Raw genomic sequence first — 7,190 nt, forward strand, 5'->3', positions numbered from 1 at the left:
CACTGTATGAATCGGGATTACCTCAAGATCAGCGTCTGAGGATTTTTTTCCTTCTGTTTGCCCTTTTCTTGAGTTTTCTATAACATCTTGTCAGCGAGAGTCTTCAGATAATTAAACAGCTCTTTCTGTGTAGCATCCATATCGGTTTGATTCTGTGCAAGGGTCTCTTGCACTTTGATGAGATCAACAATGGTAGGTGGTGGGTTCCCTCTGACTTCCTCATGTTGTCGGCCGAACAGAGGATGACCTTCCGTGTTAGCATGAGGAGGAGTAATATCATCACCGCCAGTGTTGGAGGCCGGAATTGTTTCCGGGATATCCTCATCGTTGTTGTTGCTGGTGTTACCATTGTTTGTGTTAGTATCTGTGATCGTACTTGACCTAAGATCAACCACGTTGTGAAAGCTTGAGATTGCATCCGAGAGATTAATCTCCCATTGTGGTCGCCAATCTGTAGATGGGGCAAAACGATTTGCTGGTTTTCACAGAATTGAGGAGACGACCGTACGGAGGAAACTCCTTGAACCGAGCGAAATGTTCAACCTCACACAGATGCACTGCAAGAAGGGAGTGCTTTGAATTCGAGAGATCAATCTGTAGTACTCCGGCCTAAACCAAGACAATGGCCGTTCCAGAGTAAATTCGGTCACAAGAGAGGATGGGTTGATCTGTAGGAGGGAAGCTGAGAAATGTGTGGAATCAATGATAATCAAAGATTGTGTGTGTGTTGTGTATTCTGAATAAGATAAGTTCTGAATGATTGAAGTTGTTCAGTTGAGAGTAATTGCTCAATTGATGAGGTGTTGATCTCGTGTTGTCTGTGAGACGTGAGATTCTTGTATCTTCAATCATGATTTTAGAGACTTATTTATATTGGTGGAATTGTAGACACCATGATCCCATGAAGTGTGACAGTTGATGGAATCAAATAGTGGGGAAATGGAAATCGTGTTTGAAACCAGTTGCTCATCGTGCAGAGACTTGGTCGATTTTCCATCCACTACTTTGTTAACTCCTTCAACTGATTGCACGACTTGCTCACATTCCATCGTGTGTATGAACACACGTGCCGTAGACCGCCAGACCAAAACCCTAGTTAATATCCCCCCATGTGACACGATTGACGTCTCGTGGTTAATTAGTCAGTTGTTGACTTCATGATTTTATGGGATGATGAGTCCATGTATTTGCTGAGTTGAACATGATTTTGCCAAATGTTATGAAACTCATGAATTGAACGTGTCTGTTGAGACAGAAGTATAATTCTCACGTTGATAGTTGAGGCGAGCAAGTATTTCTCTGAATTTTTGAATATTGATAGTTGAACCAATATTCCTTGATTTGAGCAAATATTGCTTATCTGAGCAAGTGTTGCTCGTCCGATGAATTATTGGTAGCGTGACCAAAATAAAACATTAATTAGAATACTGGTAGTTGAACCGAGCATAATTAATAAGAATACTGATCATGAGATCGTCATAAAGTTATTAGCGTTCGAATATGGAATTATGATCCTTGGACTCAGAAACCCTAATTTGATCGACCAATTGATGGTTTATTTCAAAATCAGCCATGGAATAAAAGAGGGATCGACTACATGAGACCGTGGATCGACCATGTAGCGTCCATATGCTCACGGGAGCAAATACCAAGGTCTCTTGAAGAGCTGGTGACTTGTTGATGAAAGAATGATTAAATGCCGGTTCAATCATTTCTCCTATAATGCTCGTCTGAGCCTTAGGTGATAAAACCTAATTAATTATGAAGAGGTGAGGGACCGACCAAGGGGTCATGAAATCATCCCTGGGTGGTCACGGGATCGACTGACGATCATTCCATGAAAATCCAAAATTATTTGGAAGAGTTTTGGACCTAATACGTGCAATTGCGCAAATTAGGTCAAATCATGAAAATACGTGGGACCTCCTCATTGCGAGCCAAGGAGCCAACCCTAGTTGGTCAAGGTAAAATGCTCACGTCGTCAATACGTCCGTGTCTCAATCCTGAGAATTTTGATATTTTCTGGCGTGCGGTTGAGCATCCATTCGAGAAAATATGACAAAATTAGGGTTTTGCTGAAACTGAGGAAACTTCATGAAATGAAGGAAAATAATTATAAAATGAAGGAATATGTGGCGTGGGACCGCTGGAGCCAAGGCATGGCCGGCCGACCAGTGACCACGGTCCCATGGTGCCTTTTCCTAATTTTATAATATTTTTCATGATTTTATGAAGATATCATGAAATCAAGGAATTTTGTTGAAATTAAGGAGTTTCCTTAAAGTGAGAGTTTCCATGGGATCAAGGAAGCAAATAATATTAAAATAATAAAATAAGGGTGTGTGGGGCCGGCTAGGGCATGGCCGGACGGTTTGGGCCCGGTCCCACGAGTTTCCTTAATTTTATGTATTTTATGTGTATTTTTCCATGATTTGAAGGAATTTTTTAATTTGAGAGAAATACCATGAAATCAAGGAATTTCATGGGCTCAAGGAAACCTTAAAATAATAATAATAAAATAACAGGGCGTGTGGGACCAGCTGAGGCATGGCCGGCCGGCTGGGCCCCGATCCCACGGGTTTTCCTAATTTTATATTATATTTTCCATGGTTTTGTGAAAATACCATGAGATTAAGGAGTTTTCATGAGTTAAGAAAAATAATAATAAAATAATGAGGAACCATGAGGTGTGGGGCCGGCTGGGATCAAGGCATGTCCGGTTGGCCAATAATCATGGCCCCACAATATTTTTCCTAATTTTGTATTATTTCCTTGGTGTGAAGGAAACACCACGAAATCGAGGAGTTTCCTCAAAACGAAGGATATTTGTTCAAATGAAAGGATTTTCATGAGATCAAGGAAAATAACAGAAAATATGACAAAAATATAAAACTGGCGTGGGATTGACCACGGTACGGCCGGCCTGTCGGTGGGCCCATGCTCCCAGCGCCTTGGTCAATATTTTAATTATTTTTTATTTTCCTTCCTATTTTGTATAGGTTCATCGTTTCGTCGTATTCTAAAATACTCGTTCGTGGGGTGATTGTTAGTGCATCATCGCTGAGTACACTTGCACCTTTTGAGTCGGGGCTTACTCAGAGGTAGCTCAGACGCCCGTGCGTTGAATATTTATTACTAACCCATGGAATTCTGCTGGGAAGAATCATAGATTGAAGTAACGAAATATTGCGAAAATATTTGAATATTTTCGGAAATTCAATGGATGAATCCAAGAATTTAAGAATAATTAACTGATGGCTCTATACTAGCAGAGCAAGCTGTCTAGGAGCATTAATTATTCTGACATGAGCTTGCTGGAGCTTCATATCCTTCATATAGTCAGGGAAAACTTGTTGTTTGTATCCTGAAGACGTTATCGCTCTATACTAGCAGAGCAAGCTGTCTAGGAGCCGTCAATCTCGTGATTCTATATAGAAATGATTACTGAAGTGTTCAGTATTCATGAGATATTCCGTTGTTCAGCTGAGAGACTACATATCCGCATGTACTCTGAGAGAAAGTATTCTCAGTCAGAGGATTCGATGAGAGACCCGTGTCTCAATACTCACATCTGATTGCTGGATCAGGAGTTCGTATAATTATGGGTTTACGATTTTAGCCTTTGTCGAAAATCCACCATCTACAGACATCTTTAGATCTACAAACAGTCTAAAGATCCCCGTCAAAAACTTCGATCTAGTTTGAGTGAATCTTATATCAGAAGAGAAGATTCTCAAGCATAAACAAACTAGGTGCAATCAAAGTTCAACAACCGTTAGTCAATCAAATCAATCGAAAACTAATAATAAACTGCAATTATCTAGTTTCCCACCAGCGGTACTAATAGAGCTTCTCAATCCCAAAGAAGTCTTTAAACTGCGCGACCATAAGAGATTTCGCCTAATTAGGTTACTTTCCTCTCTGAATAGGCGGCTCCACCAGTAACAACACAACTAGGTATTTTTGCTGGCTCTGAGGATTAGTTTGCTAGAAATGCAAACTTCAATATTTATAGACAAGGAAGTTTGGACACCAAGGAATTTCCAAAACCGAATATTCTCAATGATATGCAATAAACACAAAATCGATTTTCATAATTCTTGGAAATGCACTCCAAATATTGACCGAAATCCCAATAGAAAAATACATAATCAGTAAATGCACATTACTAATAATTATTTTCTAAAGATATGCATTTAATTGCTGGACATTAAATAGCATATAAAAACTAAGAAACCTTAATTAAAAGATTCTCAATTTATTTTGGTCCTGAGATTCTCCTTTAGCTATTAAAGAATATCTTTGAACAATTAATGATAAGAGTTACTGCACATGTTCAAAGTATGTCGACATCTTTACTTTGCAAGTCCTTTTTCATACTTACAATCTTGGAAACGATTTGCCACACTTCCAAACAAGTTTAGAATTGGTTCGTCTGAATTCCAAGAACTATGTGATTGATTATCCTATCAAATCACCAATTATGGGTTTCAAGGTTCTACCAAAACAAGTTCGGTTCTACCTCCATGTGCGTACTGTGCATAGTCACGCTAGTTACCAAAATTTCGGTTGACTAGGTACTAGGACCGGTTCCTCACAACTTATGGTAACTACCTATATTCGGTTGCACATATCCATAAGATCGGTTCCCCCAAAACTACAAACTTGTTGCACATGTTCATAGGATAGGTTTCCCCATCCACTAAAAACGTGTTGCACCTCTTACAAGGATCGATTCCCTCTTGCAAATTTGTTGCACCTCTTACTAGGATCGGTTCCTCAATGACTAGATAAAAGTTGCTATTTACAAGGCATCGATCATACCATCTTGAGTGATTACTTAAGATCGGTTTCACTAATAAAAGTTATACCAATACATAAGTTAGGCCTTGTGAATAGTTTTACCAAGATACATAAACAAGTTTATGATCGGCTATACTAAACACACATATTGGTAATTCAAAATAGATTTGCAATGAATAACAATACCAATAATACTAGTGTAGAAACCGTCAAAATGGGAATCACGTGGAAATTATTATTAAGGGAATTATTATTATCGAAGCCGTCACCCAACTTAGGGAGTTGGGACCCAAAAAATAACACTGATCCAATTTTCAGAGATTAAATCCGGAAATCAAAACACGAGCTAGAAAGGTGTGAGGCACCCAGCCCATCCAATCCGGAGATTGACCTCTACTTTATATTTAGTACTAGAATTTTGATCACAAGAATGTACATAAATAAATTGTTTTAATAAAATTATAACTTGCAAAAGTACCAAATCATTAGATTTATAACCTGCAAAAAATACCAAATTATCAGATACGCACGATTGAATAATTAACTCAAATTCTAAAATAAAACTAATATTACTATTATTATTACCAAAAATAATCCTTATTGCCAAAAATCAATCAGATAAATATTATTATTTTATTATTATAATTCAAGAACATGCAACAGATATGGCACGATCTACTATAAAAAGGGATGAAATCTATTTAGATTGCCACGTTCATATACTTGACTAAATTGAGACAAAAGAAGCTAATGTTAATTGACAAGTCCTAATAAAGTCCATTTGGATCAACTACATGCTTTTCCTTCCACTAATACCTAAGCATCAATTGCTGAGAACTTAATTAATGTTCACTGCATGTTTGTAAGCGTTACTACACAAAAATCAAACATAGTGATGAACGTAAATGCATAGTCATGATATCGAAGAAAAACAAATACTTCTATATATCTGTGGAGCTTTACACAATCAAATAACTAATGGAGAAATAATGACAAAAAATGGAGAAATAATAAACGAAGTGCTCGGCTGACCTGTTTTGGCAACGAGTTCCAACAATTAATGTTTACTTAGCTCGATTCAGAAGACCAACAATATTACTGCTACCGCAAAATCGTATCCGATTTACTCTTCCAATTGTATTACCAACTTAGCATCTTCTAAAGATTTTTTCTCCTAATCTCTGTACTTATTTCTCCCGAAAGTTTTTTCCCCCTTGACACCAAAACTAGCTCCCCATTTATATTGTTTCTCCGTTAACTATAACCGTAGTATTCATTGACTTTGATCGGACCGCTCACATTAAAAACCTAAATATCATTTCCCATTTTAAAAATATTATTTCTCATATTCTAAATATTATTCAATATTATTACCAAAATGTAAAAGATTTCATTTAAACCTAGGATCTTAGTTGGAAGGAAAAAACTTGGGAATAAAGGAGTATGTCGACATATTGCTTAGGATCGACGGCCAAGTTATGGGGCTTAGTCGATGGATAAAAACGGACATGAACTAGGTGGACCTAAATGATGGTTGGTGGATATTTGAATTGGTCAGAACTTGGTGGATTTTGAGGACTAGTAAGGTACTAATGGGGTGCTGGGCTTTATGAAATGAATTCCCCACTTGCGACTAAAATGAGCATACAAATAACTAATTGGGTCATCCTTTGAGTTTGGGTAGCTTTGGAATTGGACAATTAGTTTGCACTCATATTAGATTTTAACACTTAGACTATTCCGGATACGACTTTGCGGCGACATTCATGACCGTGCAAAATTGGGGTGTCTATAGTTCTCCCTCTTTGGCAGAGGTTTGCGTGCAACTGAATGCCAAAGACATGCACACCAATTTTTCTCATTAACACGAGTTTCAAATATTTTGTTGGATTCCTCATTTATAAATTATCCGAGATGACACTGTAAGTTCACCCGAATTATTTCTAAGTATTTTAATTTTGCATGATGAGTACATATTCTCGTGATCGAGATCACAACGAAGCGGTACTCGTGTTATACCAGCTATTGCGAAAACAGGTTGCGCTTTATTACATTAATTCTTCTAACCACATGCTATGTCATCACATCGATTGCATCATCTGAGTAGAGGCTCTTCAATCTTTACGACTTTGGTAAAATATTTTCATCGTCTCTTGTCCTTTCAATGATCCATAATTAGCCCCGAGCATTCTTGATTGCCCAATCTTTATGTAAAAAGTAAGTCTCGCTTTTCCTTCCAGCTCTGCGTCCAAAGTCTAAAGAAGCCCTGTAATTGATGACCTTGCAAAGGAGCTATTAGTAGCACATGTTCCTAATAAATACTAAGCAATCCAAATTATTATTATTATTATTATTATTATTTTGTTTTTTTATTTAAATAAGAAAAC

Source organism: Papaver somniferum, chromosome 1 (genome assembly GCF_003573695.1).
Source record: "Papaver somniferum cultivar HN1 chromosome 1, ASM357369v1, whole genome shotgun sequence".
NCBI classification, from domain to species: domain Eukaryota; kingdom Viridiplantae; phylum Streptophyta; class Magnoliopsida; order Ranunculales; family Papaveraceae; genus Papaver; species Papaver somniferum.